At 30.1% G+C, this 22,179-nt stretch overlaps 1 protein-coding gene across 1 annotated transcript in view; it reads right to left on the bottom strand.

Annotated features, from left to right (window-relative positions):
- The window catches only part of Septin4 (septin 4), a 33,655-nt gene extending 24,275 nt beyond the window's left edge, over positions 1–9,380 (bottom strand). The window contains exon 1 of the mRNA XM_040716671.2: positions 9,205–9,380. The gene's annotated coding sequence lies outside the window, so the exon portion shown is untranslated. The remainder of the gene's footprint in view (positions 1–9,204) is intronic.
- Between the last annotated feature and the right edge of the window lie 12,799 nt (positions 9,381–22,179).

Raw genomic sequence — 22,179 nt, 5'->3', positions numbered from 1 at the left:
CACGGCGGTTCCGTATGAAAAGCGCACCTCCATATGGATATGGAACCTGAATATGACACAGATACAGAAGCATCTAAAAAAGGGTAGCAATATGGGTTACGGACTCAGGGAAATCAGCAGAATTATATATATGTACATAATTGTTGTTTTTTTTGCTCTACAGCATAAATTTTATCAAAACGATAATTTCTCAAATATACCTTTATTTTTTTACAGACCCCCACCCCCCTGCAAACGATGCTAGGACTCAAGATAGATGATATCTCAGATAGTATAATACATTGATATAAGTTTTGTCCATGTACCTTATGGGGTAAAAAATGATAAACCTTTTCGGATTACTTTGTGAAGGGTCTGACCTCAAGTTTCCTTTCGAATTTTTTTGTCAGTTTTGGTTTTTTATGATGTCTTGACATAGAACTATATACTGATACAAGTTTTGTCCATACAATGGTTCAAATAGACTGTCAGGAGGCTATTGTCAGAGGGTCTGGAGGCCAGACCCAGCAGGGGGGTCAGGTTGACAAATAGAAATTCAATTTTCTATATGACAATTGTAATTTCCTATGGGGTGAAACCTTCCGTGTTAGCCTATCGTAATATATTAAATTGTCCCACCTTATATCTCTATTAGTTTAATCTCTCGAAACCTCCAATAATAAAAGTAGTGATGTGTTTAAGTTTTTTTAAACCTTCAGTATATGGTTTTTATTTAGTAAAACTTGTCTTGTAGCTAGACAAGCTGAGTTGCCTTGCAAGGCAACACACCAATGATAAAAAAAAGAGGGGTAATTTAAAACACGTCACTAAAAATAGATAGCTTATAATAACATGATCACTGCAGAGGCCTTACAGAAGAGTTGCAACAATAGCTGGGCATGCCACCTTGAGTTTTGCTAATTTGTCTGCGTGCGTTAATTTTGTACCAAAACATTCACAGCTTATTAAGTTAATTGAAATAAAAACTTACTTATTCAAAATTATCTAAAAGTTTTGGAATATGAATTCTATTCATATGCATTTATGTGTTGTTGGGAGATCTTACAATGGGATCGTCACTTTTTAGCTTCTAGGAAGAGAACATAAAATAAACTTTTTCACAACTATGAAGAAAGGTGACTGATATTAGATACAGCTATCACTTCAAATGGTTGTACAACAGATCAGGGTTAAATGATACGGAAGTGCAGATATACACTATACATAACTAAAAAATGATATGGAGGTCGGATACGGAACCACACAAGCTATTGATACAGAGGTGCAAATCTGTGAAAAAAGTGGTGGCCTTTCCAGCTTTGTTTTTTTTACAGACCATCATACACTCCTATAACAGCATATATTCTTTGTCATATGTCGGTATTAGGTTATTATAGGTAAGGTTTTGAGTTTGTTCATGATATTCCTCATTAAAATTTAGGACCTTAGAAATAGGTTTTTTTTAAAATCAATTCTATGTTGAACATTGTATATTGAATTATATCTGAATAAAGTAGCTAAAAGCTTCAACTTCGACTCAACGAATCAAAAAATGGTTAATATAATTTAAGGAGTAGAACGTAATCGATTATTTTAGCTTACTGATCGATTTTCACGGAAACATTTTTAGCTTGTTCTTTTGTGTCATTTTAGCGGTATACTAATAGAGTGTTTTGAAGTGACGTCAGCATGGTTGATCCTGCGGGCACCCTTAATATAAATTTTTAAGCTAAGTTGGCTTACGTACTATTATGATGCAATATATGACGTCGGTGAAAATTCTCTATAGAAATTTCATTTACAAAATAAAGCCTTTTGTTCATTTATCTAAACAAAAAAATAATAATAATAATGAATCTGTTGTCTTAATTATATGCATGACTTAATTCCATGTAGAATAATTATTTATAACTTTCCTCCCTATAATCAAAAGAAAACTTTCTCCTTCTATTTCATGAATAAATACACTATGTGTGTATATAAGTATGTAGAAATGGCCCCCAGGCCCCAGGATCTACACGAAATTATGCATATCTGGTGTTGTTGTCTACTAAATGCATATTGTGTATAAATAAGCACAATTTTTAATCCATCATATTCTTTGCAACTCTCTCACAACATGGGTTAATTTATTGTACTTGTAATATACAGTGCAGCGTGTCTCAGCGAGTCGTGAATGAAACTTTGGAAAACTTTCATTGAATTACTAAATAATGTACAGATTTTTTTCCGTAATATCAACTGGTAAAGGAAGAAAAAAAAACCAATTTCTTGTGACACACATTTATTCGTTTGATCAAGAACAACTGAGACAAAGACCAAAATAAATCTTGTGTCAGCGCTTCTTAATAAGGCAATGAGTTATAACGAGTTCTTCTGCATCTTCACTTACTCCATGGTTTCTTTTGGAACGAAACTTTTGCATCTTCCAACTAGAAATCAGAAGAACAAGTAAACACTTCCAGAACCTTCCCTTTCTACAATTTTATCTCCCAACTCACAGTCCATTCCTTTATTTGATCCTTCCTAATTCATTCAGAGTCAAGGAGTGGACGTAGAATTTGCTTCAACAAGAAGGATAATTACCATTATTTTTTATTGATCCTTTGTTTTGTGTCTAATTATCATTGTTGTTATTTTTATGTCATAAAAATTACATTTTTCTATTGTTACATGTTATTTCCTTTATCAGCTATGAATACATTTGCCATTATATTCTTGGTACTTATATTATTCTTACAAAAAAATCTAACCATTAAGTGAATAAAACATCGGCAAGTTGTTGGCAAATTTCACTAGTCTAGTTTCACAAAATCGGCTAATTTGGTAATATTGGTTGGAGGAGCAACAACAGTGAGGCGACCAAAACTCAACAGAAACCAAACATGTTGAATACTTGGTCCAAGTATTGAGTGACTTAGGGAACTCTTACATATATTGTCGTAATATAAACTGTATTCATATGTTTTTCAACGTGTTATTCACACTCATCTCGAAATAACTAGAATGGGGACTCGTTAGAGAGTAAAACTGTCTAAGGTATGTTAGTTTTCCTCTGATAGATTTTCCTCCCGTCGTTCCTCGGGGAATTTGGAATCCGAATTCGAATATCTCTTGAGATGGATGATCAAGTTAGATGTATCTACCTTCAATTGCCTCGATCTTCCTTCACGGGGCATGAAGTCATGCAATTGTCATTGAAATCGGGGAAAATGTGATGATAATGTTGAGTATCAGCTTGTAATTCCCCATAAAAAATGGGATTACTTATAAAATACAAAATTGAACAAAAATCTTTGAAGATGCATATATTTTATATTATACATTAAATATTTTCTATAATATAAGATATATATTCTTCATGACTATGTATTATAAATTAGTTATAAGTGTCTTCAGAAAAAGATCATTTTTCAGCCTCAACATGTAAATATTTCGAGTTAGGAACAAGATACAAAATCAATAAAAACACTTTTACATAAGATTTCTAAATACTAACTCTAATTTGGGGATTGTTTTAAGGGTAAAAAATGTCTCTGAAGGATAACAGTCCCGGATAACTATACTCCCAGATATTTCAGAATTTAGATGAGTGGGAGAAAAACTGAGATCAGTTTTGGATTCTGTGCTCAAATATAAATTCCTTTTTTTTTACTTCCCCTAAGTAATCTTTAATGTTTATAAAAATAAACAAATGTGAAGTCATATTATTCTCCTTTGGACAGCTGATATCTTTGCAAAATCATTTGTCCATCTTATTACCTACATGTATTTCTTTCTGATAATTTCCATTATATTAATCAGATCAAGAACAAAAACGTGATTGAAATTAATGATTTGATATCAAACTCTTTCAAGGGAGAAAACGTGATATATTATTAAACGTAATTTAAGTAATGCATACAAATTGTTCTTCTGAAAAAAGTTAATATAAACTAATTAATCATGAACGATATTTGAGTTTTAATATCATTTATTATAAACAGTCTGAAAGTTTATATAAACAATTGTAACTCAACACAAATTAAGGAGTGTTAGTGGTCATTCATATCCAAAGGTGATGAAGCCAAATTTTAATATTTTATAATTATGTTAGACATATTAAGTAGTGATCATAAAAAAAAGACTAAATTTTACTTTTTCAAAAAACTTTTAAATTTGTTTACCAAAAACTGTTATAGAAACCAAAATACGGAGTTTTTCACAACATTGAGATAACTGGACTATCTATTTATGCTGATGCTAGACGGCTTTACCTAGAAAAATTAAAAATAAAATAGGAATAATTTCTTCAAACGAAAAAACTATTTGATTTTTTTTTCTTTTTTTGGTGGACAATCGAGGGTTTTTTTTTGTAGAATCACCATCAGCATCGGGAAAATAATGTTTCATTTGCGATTCCAATTCTTATTAATTACTGGTATTTAACTATTTATTACTTTTTTTAAGTTATGAAAAAAATAGCCCCCCCCCCTCCCAAATTCAGAAACTTTTGCTTTTTACCCGGAAATTAAATATTTGAATTTTTTTCCAAAAAAATTTAACATTTGAAATTTTTTTCAAAAAGATTTAATATTTGAAATTTAATATAATTTTTTTTCACGCAACAATTTAATTTTTTGAGAATAGCCACATGTTTTGAAATTTTTTCCAAAAAATTTAATTTTTTGTGAATAGTTCTAGATTTTAGAAAGAATTAATTTTTATTTAAAATTTTTTTTTTTTTCAAAAAAATATTAAATTTAATATCAAAACCCAGCCCCATCCCAAAATATGAGGGCGCCCGTGTGGGCGCTCCTGATAGCAAAATAGTATTTTTTTTCTATTTTTTAAAGAATCAAATTATCAAAGAATCGATATCAGAAATTTTTACTAGAATCCCACCGTAATGGGCATCAGATAATTTTTTTGGAATTGTCCCATCACTAATATAAATGAATTTGAAAAATATAAACTTTATTAATAAATTATGGGGAGATTTGCACCACAATAGGATCGATACACCAAACATCACTATTTTTTGGGATGATATAGTAATGTTTAGTGATGTGCCGCGAGTTAAACTTTCTGCCATGAGTATTTTGGAGTTTCTAAAAAGAAAAACATTCTAGAAATTACAAACTATACTCGTTACTTGCTTGAATACTCGTTATTCGCGCCTTAATAATCGTCACTCGCTCTAACATTTTTTGTTTGCTAAAAAACTCGTTACTCATAAAAATCATATTTCTTAAAGAATTATTGAAGCAATGGATATTTTTTTAGATCCTTGATCGGAATCATAGCTGCCTTTCTATCAAGCATCAGAGTTGAAAAGTATTATTTTTGATAAAACTATTTAAAGCAATTTCATAGTCATATTTGTTTTGCAAGTGGTGTTTGACTCCAGAAACTTCTATTTTTTTGCTGCATAGAATGTAAATCCCGATAATTTTATCCTTCTTAAAAAGTCAAAAAATTCTTAAAAATAGCATTTTTACCATTTCTGGTTTCTAAGTGGATAGAGTATAGGTAGATGGAGTGGAATCATTTCCATAATTTGAATTAAAACCTCTAATAACTGGTAAAATACATTCAAAGTTGACAATTTCCCAATTTTGTGGTTAAACTAGAGATTCGAAAAGATAAATATGATTGTTAGAGTGACATAAGTCATCAACTTCCCCATTAATTGCCTCATCATTAAAATTCTTAATGGCTAATTTATTATTATTATTTATCGGATACGAATACATCTTAAAATTTCAACCAATCAATTCATTTTATCATGTAACTACAATTTAAACAAAAAGATAATGATTTATACTTTGTTAATACCCTAATACTGAAATGCTTCAAGATGAATGGGTATTATATTTAAGCTTAAATTTCATGGAATGCACTAAAAGAATTTGTAGCTAGAAGAATGAAAATCAGATTTGAACATATGAAATTATGCTTAATAGCATTTTTTTCAAACGAACTGGGATTAAGGACACATATTTAATAAAAGTGAAGATAATTTTGCCTCTGGGAAAGCATAAATTCTAAATTGAAGAGAGAAAATAAGTCAGTCTAGGAAGAATTACATGTTATAATGGGCTGGAAAAAGAAAAAAAATGAGAATCCCAAATTTTGACAAGATCCAAGGATTTGAAGGGTTATGAGTTTTTGAAGAGTTCCGAGCTTTAGACAAGTTCCGAGTACTACTCAGCTTTTTATGCCCATGAGTCGAGTTTTCATGTGTTTTTTTTTTATTTATTTAAAACTCGAGTACCAATTTACAAATTTTGCCCGTGAGACATCACTAATTATTTACAATCAATTCGATTTATTGCTTCATGATTTTTTTAAATATATATTTCTGTAATTATAGTTACTATTTAATTATCATAATAACTTGCCAATATTTGATATAATTATTATTCAATAAAATTGCATCAGTGTAAATGTTAAGTCTGTGCATCAAATCAACTAATTTCATTTCGTAACTGTTTGCAGATATATTTTAATCATACGTCATGCTCTTCCCATGTCATTATTTGTTCCTTTAATTTTATCTGACCGGCAAATTATCAAGGGGGGTTTCTGACAGTTGGGGCTGTAGCCCTTCTCCCCATTTTTTTTTGTTTGTTACTAGAAAATTTAATATTTGAAATTGATCTTTTTTTTTCAAAAAAAAAATTTAATCTTTCAATTTTTTTTCCAAAAAGTTAAATTTTCTAAGATTAACTATGGATTTTTTAAAGAGAAAATTTCTGAAAAATTTATGTTAAGAAATTTAATTTTTGTAAACAACTGTTGATTTTAGAATTGTTTTTCCCAAAAAAATTATTTCTTGTGAAAAACTATTGATTGGATTTTTTTTTCCCAAAAAATTGGATTTTTTGTGGAGAGGTGTGAATTTTTGAAATTTTTTTCCAAAAAATATGATTTTAGAATTTAAAAAAATAAAAATATTTCTTTGTGAGTAGCTGTGGATTTTTGAATTTAAGTTATTTTTTCAAATTTTCTTCAATGAAATTTCAATTTTTTAATTTTTTTGCAACTAATTCCAAAGACGAAGCCCCTCCCAAAATATAAGCCTGGGGACGCCCTTTCTCATATTTTATACATAACTATTAGATTTGTGTTGACCTTCGAGTATTTGAAATCCTCAAAACATAATGCCTCATTTATTAAAAAACTGCAACAAGATTAATTTTTTTGCCATTTTGGTCCATAATGAAGATCGATACTTTATTGGACAGTTTAATTTATGAAAAGAAATAGGACTAGGAACTTGGAAAAATTCAAAACTTTAGGATATAAAAAAATAAACTGTATAGTTATATATATTAATTATAATTCATTTAATACAAATCCAACTCCGGATCTAACAAGAATACGTATAGGAAATAATTACTCAAATGTCGATCCTAAATTATATTCTGAGTCCAACAAGGACTTACAATGATAACTCCCTTTCAAGTCATCAATATTACTATTTATCTTCCAAGACCACATGCACAGGTGTGCACTTTATACTTAAATGTTCCCAAGGTTAATAGAAGTACAAGCATATATCATAACGCTTTTTGACTGATGTTGGACTTTTCCCACGGTTTTTAATAGTGGCGTCATAGAGTATAACTGTTACCACGAGTAGTTATATATTGCTTTTTTTACTGTTTCTGTTAGAGTACTGCTGTTATACTCTGTGACGTCACAATCTGTCTATCTTGCCCAGTAGTCAGTACAGTACATCAAATTGAAAATTATGGAAGATTGATTACATGATGGCATAACCTTGTAGGGGGGTCTACAGGATTTTATTTTTGGGGAGAGCTATATTTTTGGAAAAAAAAATCCAAAATCCAGAATTTCATATACTAAATTTTTTCGAAAAAATTTCATAAATCCACAGCTGGAAAGATACAGCCCCTCCAGCCAACCCCTTAGAGGCACTTCTGCCACGTATTTCTATGAACTTTTCATGCTCCCATCTTGATAATAAATAATAATAACAACAACCATGGAAAAAAAAAATCAAATATACATTTTTGCAGGAAAATTTCAAAATCAATCGCTATTCACAGAAAATTTCATTTTTTGGAAATAACTAAATATTAAATTTTTTGGAAAGTAAATTCAAAAATCTATTGTAATCTACAAATAAAATTATTTTTCGAAAAGAAATTTCAAGTTTAAAGTTTTCAAAATAAAATTTAAAAAATAAAAAATTCAAATATAAAATTTTTTGTAGAAAAATTTCAAAAACCTATCTGTATTCACAGAAAATTAAATTTTTGGAAAAAATCTCAAAAATTCAAAGCTATGCACATAAAATTTATTTATTGGAAAAATATATAAAAAATGAAAATTAAAGTATAAAATTTGCGAAAAAAAATTTTACACGTTAAATTTTTTTTAGAAAAACTTCAAAAATACATAGCTATGCCCAGAAAATGAAACTTTTCGGAAAATAAATTTAAAAAGGAAATTTCAAATATTAAATTTTTTGGAAAAAAAAAATCAAAAATTCAATGTTATTAACATAAAATTTATTTTTTGAAAAAAATTCCCAATATAAAATGTGATGAAAAAAAATTCCCAATATAAAATGTGATGAAAAGTTTCAAAAATTCACAGAAAATAAAATTTTTTGAAAAAAAAAAATTAAAAATTAATTTGAATAGTAAATATTAAATTTTATAGTAAGAATAAAAAAATCCTTAATTTGGGGAGGGGTGAGCTACAGCTCCTCCATCCCTTCCCATGCGGACGCCTATGGTATAACCACGGGTGTGTGTAAAGTAACACTGAGGAATTCTTAGTGTAAGTCCTTGTCTGACTGAAAGTCAAATTGAGGATCGAAAATGGAGTAATTCCTACTTATGTCCTTGCTATATTCGGAGTGGGATGATTGTTTATTTATTTCATATTCTAGCTGTTTGCAAATAATTTAATGAAGCTTTATGACAGCTGCTCTTTTTCCAGAGAACCTTCAAATGAACAAGTTTATGACGTCATTTTTGATTTCTGTTATTTTAGCATGTTGGCAGGTCATATTTTCTACAACTCTATTTTGATTCGTATAATTTGACAGTTCAATTATGAAAAGAAATAAGGTTGTTTCATGTCAAATATTTATAAAAACTCTGATATAGGCTATAAAATAAAATTGAAAAATTCAAATTCTTTGCATCATAAAGATTTACTTTATTTTACAAAATATTATTTATAATCTATGAACTATTTCCTTACCTTAATTAATTTATTGGATGTTGTATGTAAGAGGATTGCAATGAGAGATTTTGCAAGTTAAATACATGTCCTCTCTCTTCTACTCCCAAATTATATCTTTTTCTCTTCTTATATTATTACATACTTTTAAAAACCCACTGAGAATGTGTGCACATTGAAAGAGAAAGTCATCGATTACTCTCTGCTTTTTTTTTTTTTGCGAAAGGCCACAATGAGTGGAAATACTGAGCGACGACCTTCATGTTGTATTCGTTAGATGGCGTAGAAGAAGAGGCAGAGAAAAGGGGAAGAGAAGGGGGAAATGAATTGAATAAATTGTGAATAAGTAAGAAAGGAGATTTGATAAAAAAATAATAATACGAAAAGAGCCTTGAGAAGCTTAAAAATGTTTAAAACTTCTTGTAAATAAAAAGGCTTTCCATTTACTCTTCTCTTCAAGCTTTTACTCACAAGTATATGTGGCAGGTCAATATAAAATCAGCATAGGGAAAAAGGGATGAAAAAAATATTATTTTTATTTTTTGAGCTACTTTACTTCATAAAAAAGATCTTGTATGTGGCCGTCGACACGAAATCAAGTTCCTATGATTTTTATCAAAATTGTTTCTAGATTACCTTTGTATTTTTTGACAAATTATTGTCAATTTCTATTAATAAATTATTCTTACAAAATCTTTGGTTGAGTCACAAATTGCAATTAAAGTAGCCAAAATTGATAGATTTTATTTTATAGGCTTTATCAGGGTTATTATAAGTATCTTAAATGAAACAACGGTTCAAAACTATAGCCAAAATTATAGTGTATCTGGATTCATCACACAAATTTGAATCAAAAACCTTTAACTGATTCAAATATGCGTATGAAATATGTGGTTGTAGTTTGGGGAAAAAGTAATTTCGTATTTTTTTTTCTGTGCTTTGAAAAAAGTGTTGCAATCATCAAGTAGTAAAAAAGTAAAAAATGGCGAATTTCTTCCTTTGAGATCTTCATATCAGCAAAAAAAGAAAAGCAAGTAAAACTACTGTTCTCCCAGCAGGGATTTGAACCCCATATTTTTTGACTAAGACACGGAAAAACTTACACAAATTGGAGGACACTAAGTAATTTGGTTAATAAAAGGGTAACAGGTTTGTGGAAATACAATCTCCAGACAAGAGTCTGCATGGTGCTGCAATAGTTTACCTGGTTTTATATAATGCACATTCTCTACTTCTTTAGCGGAGAAGGCAATTAATGAAAATAAATCCTGGATAATGGCCTTTATTCATCCGAATTACATCCCATTTTCTCAAAAGTCCAAATAAATATATAGGAGGCAGGCGTACTCTACTGCCTTCTATTATCCCCAAGATATGCCAGAAGATTTTTATTGACATAACAAAAAATCCCCTTTAGGAATGGAGATATACTGTGTCGAATACTCCACTATACATATATCTGATGATGGGTACTACTTTATCAAATGAATCCGTCGAGAAATCTCATTTTCATGGGGTGCTGCTCATCATGTTTTATGGTATCGAACACAAACGTATTAGTCAAAATTTACCAATGATATTATTCGTCAAAATGTAGCAAAGAAACCATTCTTCATCAATAAAAAGGGTCGCAGCTGCCTAGGATTAAGTCTGGCTATTCGTAATTCTATTTTTACTGTTCATGAAATCCGAAATACCTTGTTCGGTACATGTGAAGGGTAAATTTCGCCCCAACTTTTTAGGGCAGCTAGGAACCACATTCATCCTTCAGAATGGGATCTGCAAATTGTATATTCGAGGGATTTTAGGAATAATGTTACTGAGTTGTGTGAAAATTTTAGGAATTTTTTTAGATCTCTCGAAATCTTGGTATAAATAAATAAAGAGATCCTTACTATATATTTATGACAACAAAAAAAAATTATTAAACAGTTTCAAATCTCGGCTGGTGTTATTTTTTAATATACTCCATTTAAGGAGCCTGGAAAAACTTTTAGCTCCTCTATACACGCTTTCGTGAATTGTACCTGTCTTCGAATTCTAAAACAAAATATTGTCTTAATTGTAAAGGAACTGGATGCCCCAGAATCAAATTCAACAAAAACACTAGTTTTGTTTGGAATTAAAAAAAAAAAAAGGATCCCCGGGAAAGAACAAAGACGTTGGAATTAGCATTGTATAGATTTAATTTTAATTTTACTGCCAGCAAAATTACGAATGATGAACAATTAGCTGCTGTGGAGTTTAGAGCTGTTATCATGTTAGCTATTGCAAGATATACTTCTTTCTCTTTTATGGTTCCGGGCAGCTCTGAATCTTGATGGAAATATGGGTTGGATGTTATTCAGTATTATCCGCTCCATGTTTGCAAAATATTTGGACTCTTTAATGTGGACTGTAAGGTCTTACAACCCTTTTAAAAAGAAATAATTTTACTATCGAGACTGTTGGTACTTTTAATGGTGAATTGTTTCCTAAATTTTATTCTTATTAATTGCTCTTTTTCGGTTTTTGTTATATACTTGCACGTGTCGTCCAAATTCTGTATGGTGACGGACTTGATTGAGTTTTTTGCCTTGCAATATGTGTATAATGATTAGATAGGTTTTTTAAAGGGAGGGATAATTTAAAACTAAAAATGTTTATTTTATTTTTTTCCGTGATCCTTCTTCCTTCATTTATTTTTTTATGATATTTGTGCATATCAAATGAAAACCTCAATACTAAAAATAATAAAAGTGTTTGTAGTATACACTCATACCTTTTTAATATATAGTAAAAAGAAATTCATTATTTTTAATGGATATAAAAAGAAATTCAGTTAATTTTTATCTCCTTGGCAATCAATAGAGTGGTTACAAAAATGGTCGGACACGACGATTAATATTTTTATCCACATTTTCGACAATTGTCCTTTCAAAGTGCTGAGCATCTTTACCGGAACATAATTGACAAAACCAAAATTGGGTGTGATTCGCTCTTACAGTATCACGACCATTCGCACTACTCACATTTGCAGACGTCTGGCTTGCGTTTTTGCCTTTATTGAAGAAAAACTGTAAAATATGGCAGTTTTTCTCTTTCCTTGTGTCAATCTTTGTTCGTGCTCAAACATCACTGAGTCAAATAATCACAGAACTGACTGTGATTTTTTTTAAAGGGATAAATCTTATCTTTTTAACGTCATATATCGGAAACTGATTGCTCTTATACAGCGTGAGATAAAGATTACTAAAAACATCTTTTGGAAAAATAACGGATTTATATTAACTAAAATGAAGTAAAAAAATAAAAAAAGGATTTTCTCCTGTTTTTGATTTTTGTTCAAGATTGTTTTTATTGTGACACACAACATCTGATTTTTACAAGCCATTATGCAACTACATAATCAAATATTATTTGTTAGTATGGGGTTATTGAAAGTAAGGTTTAAGCTTGTTAATGATGCTCCTCATTTAAACTTTTAAGGCCTTATAAGACGCAGTTTTGACAAAAATAATTTCTGCATGTTGTTATGTTGACACATCCCATATAAAGTTTAAACCTTATAATTTTTAGAAATTAGTGATCTGCTGTCAATTAGTACTCGAATTTTAAGACGTAAATAAAAAAGATCACAAAAACTTGGCTAGTCTTCATAAAATAAGATAATTTTCTCGTAAATCGTCGTAACTTGGGATTCCTCGTTTTTCTGGTTCGAGAACATTATGGAATGTAAATTTTCCTAACCTGACTTTTACTCCCTGTGAAATTTAGAATTTATGTTTTCCCACAGGCACCACTAGGTAGAAATATGTTGATTGTTGAGCAATGTGTACTCTTAGGCCACAAGACAACGTTTTCACGTCCACACGAGGAATAAATTTGCTTATTCCGATCTGGTTAAAAGTGTTGCTGTATCTAATGAGAATCTTTATTATTACTTTTTAGAGAAGGATTTATCCTCTTTAGGAATGAATATTTAAGAAGTAAATGTTACCCATTTAAAAACTATTATTTTTAATATGCATTCATATAAAAAGCATCAATGGCACTAAAAACATATTGGTTATAACCCGATTATAGTCATAACTGAAGTGTTGATTATATAACCTATTTAATTATACTTATGACCACAATTACAATAAGTTAAGCTAATTTTTAAGTTAATCTCTTAACAATAAATTAGGGGAGGGGGAATCTAATGACACGTTTTTAACAAAAAAAAAAATTAAATATGATTTTTTGACTCACGAGTTTTTCAGCGATCAAAAAGTGTCTTAGAGAGTAATGAGTATTCAAGAAAGTAACGATTATTCAGTCGAGTAACTAGTATTAGGAAGAGTAACCAGTATTAGGAAGAGTAACCAGCATAGTTCGTAATTCCTCTAGTTGTTGCAACAGCGAGTTTTATAAAAAAAATATCACAAATCCAAAGCTGTTAAAAAAATATATCCTTTTCAGATTTTTTTTCAAAAAGTTGAATTTTAATGAACAAAATTTCAAAAATCCATAGGTGTTTACAAAAATTAAATAAAAATTTTTGGAAAGAATTTAAAATTTTGGTTCTGCTGCATAATTGAATGCCATTATTTAAAGAACGAAAAAATCCCTATTTTTGCGTAAATTTTTTCATCCTCACCAAAAAAAAATTCTAGAAAAAACCAAAAATTCCTTGATTTGGGGAGGGGGACTATATCCATTCAGTCCACCCTCTGCGGACGCCCCTGGGATCCACCCCACTTGTGTAGCCATGGTGGTTATGACCCCTCACTTTTTGCAATTTTTATACGAGTAGTAACGACAATATTTTTGTAAATACCTAAAAGTAATTCATAGGTAAATTCTTTTTTGGGTTAGACATAGGCCTCAAAAAAAAAAAAATATATATATATATCACACTTCTGAAGACTGCCATGACTCAACACTAATGTAGACAAAAACAGTTTAACTATTGGATCACCAATATTTTAGTCCTGATTTGAACTATAGCATAAATTCATATGATGGTTTACCCAATTGCTGCGATTATGTGACAAGCATTATTAGACGTCTATTTATATAATTTTTTTCTACGATTAGGAACATCCACAAATCTTTAATACCATAAGTTAATATTTAAAATGTAGGAACTTTATCTTGATTTGAAAAAAATAAATCCTTAAGATATTTTAAATATTTTGCAGCCAGCCTTTTAATTCATATTACAGAATTGTAAATATAATTGTTCTTCTGAAACTAATTTAAGGATTCCACCAATAGAGAGCAGATATCTTTGGATTTGAAGATTTTGCTGTGACCGGAAGATTGATCATATCTAACCAAAAAAAAGTTCAGAAATGTATTAAATGATTTATTAAACAAATTAATGAGAGCATCATTAAATACAATTTCAAAGTTCCTTTATGGTGATCGTTGTATCAAGTTGAAGCTGAAAGGAAATTACAACTTTTGTTTGATACTGTTATTTTTCTCTTGAACATGAAAAATGAATATAAATCAACTCAAGTCCTATATTTTATTACATTGTTAATATTGAGCAATTTACTTCCAATGATAATTATGGCTCATTTTAAAAGAACAGTATAGGCCAGGGGTCGGGTACCTATGGCACGTGTGCCACTGCTGATTGACACTCATTGATGTTGAAGTTGGCACTCCATGTCTCAAAGGTTGCCTACCCCTTTGTATAGGCTGAATAAGTCAGAATTCATTGCAATGTACTATGAAATTGGGTTCATGACTGCTATCTATGTATATTGTACAGTGTATTATGACTGAGTGAAGGTGTACATTAAATGTACACCTTCACTCATATGCCAACTGGGAAATAAATTTATAAAATATCCAAAATATACAATACGAATATAAAAAATACTCGTTATAGTATTTTCAGGGAAGTTTGATACCCTTGAGAAATATTGAATTATAATTTTATGTAATATATATTTATTTCTTCTCTTACTTTATAAACAGTTTCCCTGATTATCCTTTGTCCAACCATGTATGTGTACATTTGATTTTGGCACTCCACATAAAAGTAATTTATATTAATGTAGCCACTTGAAATAACATTTAGGATTGAGTTCTGATACTTATTTTATTCGTTTTGGAGGTTAGTACAGTGTTTTTGAATGTTTGAGTATCCGAAATAGTTTGTTGGTCTACACTTTCTTGTCTTCAAAATGAAAAATAAGGATTATATTTTATGTATCACTTGAGAAAATGAAATGTAAGGAAACTTTTGAAATTCAGCAATATATATTTTAAACTGAAACTTCTGAATCCCTTTACAAATAGAGAAGGTTGTTGAAAAAGTCATTTTCAAATAGCTATAGGGACCCTAAAAACCCCCTTTGAACACACAAACATAACTTAAAAATACAAAAGAAGATAGACTTATCAGGTCATCCTAAAAATGGGACAAACTTTAAAATAATAATTTAGAAGAAGTTGACCTTTTTTGTGACTTTTGACCTTTAATATGATCTTAAAACTATACTTTATTAACTTGAAATCTATACAACTTTTACTTTAAGTATAAAATAGCGCCCATGATCACGCCAATGGCGAGTTTCTTATTATTACTTTGAAAGTAGAATTTAAAAATATGCATTAATGGGTGAAAAAGTATTCTTCGGGGTAGGGTGGGGTTTTAGTGGATATTTTGATTTTTTTTCCCCACAAAAACAATAATACTTATATATGTTTGCTTATTTTCATAAATTATAATCCACAGTTCACTGATAAAGTGGATGGTAAGGCTAAAAACGACGTCTATCTTCACTGTGGGGGCGGGAGGGTGGGATCAACTTCAAACCAGATAGATTTGAATCGTATACAATATAGGATACATGACATCATAGGGAACAGAGGACATACATAGGAAAAAATGAAAGAAGAATCGACCTTTTGGTCTATTTAAAAAAAAATTACATTTTCTGAAAAAGTAATCAGATGAATTCTTTCAGAAATGGGACGAAAAAGGAAATTTAATAAAAGTTAATGGATATACCGTAGTTCATGGACAAGACGCTCGGGACAAACTATTCTCTTGAACTCAATGTGCACAAGCTCGCACCCAGGTGATTTCTAGAGAAAGAAATATACTTTATGTATGGTATATGTACATACTTCACACAAGATTCCTATGTTACTTGGAGTTATTGTAATATTTTAATGTTTACTTATACTGAATCAGTGGAACACAATCTAACCAATTAAAGGAACATTAAAAAAAGTGATTTGAAAAAGCAATTTTACATTTGTTTAAAAAAAAAAAAGTCATTACAAATAAAAGTAAAACATTGATTTTTAAGGGGTACCCTAATCAAATCAACAGCAGAAGTGGTGAATTTATAGATTTATTCAAGTATTCACTAGATTCCATAACAATACAAAATCGGTGTGATACAAAAATATGTTGATGACATAATTTTTCACGTAATGATGATGATAAAAATATATCGTCCATTTGCATTTGATGACGTCATAAAGTTAATAACATACATATATGTATGACCACTGATGCTAATCAGTAACATTTTTGGCAACATTAAAAATTAGTTCGGTCCAACAAAACTCCAACTCGGTCTCGACCTGTCTCATATAAAAATTCGGTCTAGATCGGTCCAAGGAAAAATTTGGTCTAGTTCTGTTCTGAAAAAATTGGTCTAGATATGATGTCATGTGTTTTTTCAAGTACAATGACATTATACAAAGTTTAAATAGAGGTAACCCTGGATTAATTTTGATCCCAACGTCTCATATATGTATACAGTATTTGTTTTAGAACTTATCATGTATATTTGAGATTTTTATGAAAAAAATGAATGACAGTTGATTGTTAAAAAGTTTTCCCTCATAATAATTGAGAACCAGGGAAAAATCGGTCCATAAAGTGACCCGAATCAAAATTGGTCTACAAAAAGAAACCGAAAAAATCAGTCCACGGTTTGGGACCACGGTCTGAACCGAAAAATCGGTCTAGAAAAAATCAGGATATAAATAATAATGATAACATTCATTCTTCAGATTACCAATTCCAAAAAAAGAATGGGTGAGCTAATACATAAATCTGTATTTGATCACTAGGAATAACAATTTTAATTTATTTTTGTGATGTCCCAAGCTACAAAATGCCATACCACCTTGCGGAGAGTAATTTTTTTTTAGTTTACCCATCCCTATTGACCCATCAACGAATTTGCTGTAATACAGAGTTGAAAAACTCAATATTTTAGTTTAAAAAATATCTACGAGCAATGTTGAGTACTCCCACAAGTAATATTAATATTATAAATGCAAATTAACTTATGATCAATCTGTTTTATCCTTCTTAATTATGTAGCGATGCTCACTAACAGTTGGTTCAAGGAGAATTCGCCTCAAAGACGTTCGCCTCGCACTCTTTTGCCGCGAGTGCACTCGCCACCAAGATTATTTGGCGTAGTACATGCTAGCCTCCAACATGTCTGCCGAGCTACATACTTGTCGCCCAGAACTTTTGCCATCAAAATTTATGAAATAGATCTTAGACAGTTAATATTGACATGTTATGGGTATTTTTAAGAGGTAAATAAATACTTAATAGTTTTAATTAATGGAATTTATGAAAACAAATCAGAAAATTAGAATTATTTAAAAAAAAAATTCAAATATTAAATTTTTGGAGAAAAAAAATCTAATATTAAACTTTTTGGAAAATAAATTCCAAAATCTACTGCTGTTCACAAAAATTTAAAAAAAATTCCAAAATTAACAGCACTTCAACAAAAATTTAATTTTTTGGAAAAAAATTATATATATTTTTTTTTGGAAGGGGGGTTGAGCTTCCTCGACTATCCCCCAGCGGACGCCCCATATGATTTAAAACTATTCAAACCATTCCATAATTACATTCCGTCAAAAAAAAAGTACCAGGAATTGTTGTTACATAAAACGCAAATTTCACATTTAATCTCAAAAATTTACTTAGTCGCCTTCAAAGTAATCTCCATTGGATGCAATATAAGTATGTTTACGTCTTTTCCAGTCTTTGAAACACTTTTTGGCATGGCATTTAGCTCCTTCCACGAATTTTGGCTTATGCATTCAATAGAGTCAAAATGGGGCCCACGGATTGGCAATTTAAAAAAAGTATCTCGCAGATAAAGCAGGTGAATATATTGGTTGATCAATGGTATTTATTGTGTTTTTGGCTTTGAATCATCTCACATTCGTGGCTCTGTGTGATGGAACGTTAGCATTGTGTAAAATCCACGAGTTTTTCTTCCATAATTCTGGCCGTTGAGATGTTAGGGCAATATGATAACTGTCTTAAGCTAGTTTGACGATTTTCTAACACAATTTCCTTCACTACGTCGATGTTCAGATCGGTGATAGAGGGCGAAAGTCGTCCAGAATGCGGCACATCTTCAACGATCTCACGGCCCTTCTTGAACCACTCATATGAACGGGTTTTGATAAAACTGATTCACCAAAAGCTTTTTCTAACATTTTCAAAGCGTCAGCACATGAGCTTTCGGCTCGCAACACGAAATTTAAGGCAAACTCTTTGTTCAATAATTTTTTTCAGTGTAAAAATTGTGGAGTACTAGTGAAGTAAACTGACATATCCAGCTGTTACAAACAAACTGGTCTAAAGATCGCGCCCACACTTGGCATCATAATGCAAGACAGTGCTGCTAACCGATAAAAAAAAAAGTTTTAAATCCCTTCAGCACGGGAAATTTCAATTAACAATTTCTGGTACTTTTTTGACAGAATGTATATGCATAATTTTATATCAATACGAACTAAGATCAGTTTGTGTAGTAACTCCTTAGTTAGTAATATATTGCTGTAATAATATTAATAAAATTTATTAATCTGATCCGAAGACGGGCAACAAAGCAGTCAAATACGGTCACTTTTTTATTTATAGGGGCTATAAGTTTAACGGTGATATAATGTGAATTATTTTTTAAAACAGAAAGTTTAAAGTTGAAAAATTTAAGAGACTGCAGTTCCATGTTTTATTATTTGTACAATTACTAAATTATAAAGTGGCTATTAACCAGATAATAATAGTTTTGAAATTATTTGTGAATAAATGTTAAGAATGTAAATTTAACGATGCAAAGTTAGAAAATGTTCATTTATTATTGTTAATATGTAAAAAACTATGTATAGTTTTATTTAAAGAATTTCAGAACAAAAATAATAAATCATTTAAAGGAATATTAATACCGAAAATAAAAGTAGGGGGGAGGGGCTAAAGCACCTCCTGCCCATCCCTTGCAGAACGTCCCTGAATATTCACCTAATCCTTATTCGATATAAAAAAAACTTACTGAATTGATTGTAGCATTATTTATTTCTTAAGGGGATATCGAAAAATAAGTAATATAAAGTAAAGTAATTTTATTGTTCTTGATCCTAAGTAATAAGTAGGTCATAAGGCGACATTACTTTTCCATGGAGTAATATAACTTAACATTGATTAACATACAAGAAATATGTTGTAACAAACCGCGCTTTTTGATATGGTTAAATTTATAATATTTGAAATTTGATATTTATATTTTAGGAATTTTTATTTGTTGACTCTTATAAATCAATCGATTAAATACTCTCATAAAATCAAATCAATATATTAATTGAAATGTGTAGTAAAAGGTAGATATGTACATAGTCAGCAGCAGAGCCAAAACAGTGTGCAAAAAGTGTGAATGCTATGAGCCCACGACTTATAGGGGCCATTGTTAAAAATTAATTCGTAAGAAAAATATATAATTTTTTTTTTTTTTGGATGGGGGGGGAGGGGTGTTAAATTTCTATATTTAGGTTACCCCCCCCCCAGTGGCCGCCCCTATACTAGCTAAAACAAACGAATACAAGTAACAATGATTAAATTATACATAATATAACAAATTCCCTTAACGCTACATTTATAATAGTATAAACCACGCAACCTTCTTTTTATTTGACATAAGGGATATTATCGTTATTTTTAATATATTTTAATAATATAATTAATTAAAAATAAAAGCATATTAGTAAATTAGGGGGATCTGCAGGATTATACTTAAGGCGCAGAGTTTTTCTTTTTTTTTGGAAAATTAAAAATTTTCTCTAGGCCCTGAGTTCTATCAAATGACATTTTTTTAAAGAAAAGTTTCAATCTTTTTTCAAGTCTTTCTCAAAAATTACTAGATTTTTTTTTTTTTTGGGGGCGGGGGAGGGTAGGGGTGGTAAGGTAGCTACAGACATGGAAATCTTGATTGACATGCTACAGCCTCCTTCCTCTTCCTGACTCCCTTTTAAGATTAATAATAATTTAACCATTAAATTCATTTTTTGTATACAATAGCCTGGCTGGAAATTACTAGGATTTTTTTTGGTTGGGGGGGGAGGGTCAATTTTAGAAAAATAATAAATGAAATTTTTTGAAATTTTACAGGTAAATATTTTTTGAAACGACAAACTTTGACCGAATAACCCTTTTGTAGGAAAGACAATTTGTTTTTATTAAATTTTGGACCTGCGAATTTTTTTGACCCAATGCAATTTTCTATAAAAAAATATTTTGAGAAACCTTGTCTGAATAATTTGCACAAATCATTTTTGAATACAAACAATTATTAATTTCAAGATTGTGTGTATATGTGTGAGGTTTTTGACAATTTTGACAGAATGATTTACATTTTATAAGTGACTAAAAAAATTTAGAAAAGTAATAAATACAAAATTTGACAAATAACTTTTTAAAGGTACAAATTGAAAAATTGTGACCGTTATATTTATTTTGGTTTTTGCCCCTTTCGACAAAAAAAAATCTGACAAAAAAACACGATTTTCAATACAAAAAAAAAGAAATTATAAAAAAATGTCATCTTTCCCAAAAATTGGACAACTAGTTTTTAGTCAGGACGATAATATTACCCAACATGGTTCAGAATACACGATCAATATTTTTGAAAGGCTGTGGAACGATAATATTAGACAATATGAATCTGAATACACATTCAATATTTTTAAAAGGTTGTGGTTGTCATGACAGATTTTTTTGTCCATTAAGAGTGTTGAATATGACTTCATAACTAAATATTCAGCCTTCATGAAAAATTGACCCCTTCAATAAAATTAACAAGGTACATTATACAGACTGAAGAAAAAGTTACATTCGCCAATAAATAAAGTTACTTCATCTGTGGTATGATAAAATGCCACAGCTGCCGTGAAAGAAAATATCACTACGGGGCATGTATCTCCTTAAGCTAATAAGCACGTTATGCTAAATTGTTTTAAAGCTGTACAAAATAAAGGGGTTCTTCATAAGGGACGCTTCAATTATTTTCCCGTGTAAAAAAAACCCCACCATATTTATTTTCTTCCTTTGACATTTAGAAACTTCATTAGTATACATTTCATCATTGAGCGATATGCACTTGATCAGCAATTGCAAATTATCCAAATTTATTTTCAAAATAACCGTTCTATGCTGATGCAGATTTTCAATGTAAAATCATCTTCTTTGATGAAGCTGAATTGGGATTAATGCCTTTGTTAATAAGCAAAATATGCGTTATTCTTCAGGCAGCAATCCACAAGTGCTTCACTGAGACATCATTACATCCCGAAAAAATGGTGTGGACTTCATGCTGGAGGGATTATTGGGCAATACATTTTTGTTGATGATGATAATCACCCCGTTACTGCAAATGGAAATTGCTATCGCAACATGATAGCTGATTTTTTTTGCCCACAATTGTAAGATACAGACTTAGAAAACATGTGGAATTATTTTTTCAAATTTTCCGATCCCATTTTTATAGACTAATTTTTTTTTTTTTAACGGATCATTGCATTTTTTCCAACTCAAATATCAAATGAACTTGTTTCAAAAAGCTATTTGCATTTTTTTCCAACCATTACATACATTATCAACATTTTTTGAAAAAACATCCTATTTTTCTTATTCAAATAATCCATGGGTGGAGGACCCACCCTGTTTGTATCCCAGATACTCACAGA

Source organism: Lepeophtheirus salmonis, chromosome 7, assembly GCF_016086655.4.
Source record: "Lepeophtheirus salmonis chromosome 7, UVic_Lsal_1.4, whole genome shotgun sequence".
Lineage (NCBI taxonomy): Eukaryota > Metazoa > Arthropoda > Copepoda > Siphonostomatoida > Caligidae > Lepeophtheirus > Lepeophtheirus salmonis.
Note: the sequence above shows the minus strand (reverse complement) of the source record. Positions and strands in the feature narration are given on the sequence as shown.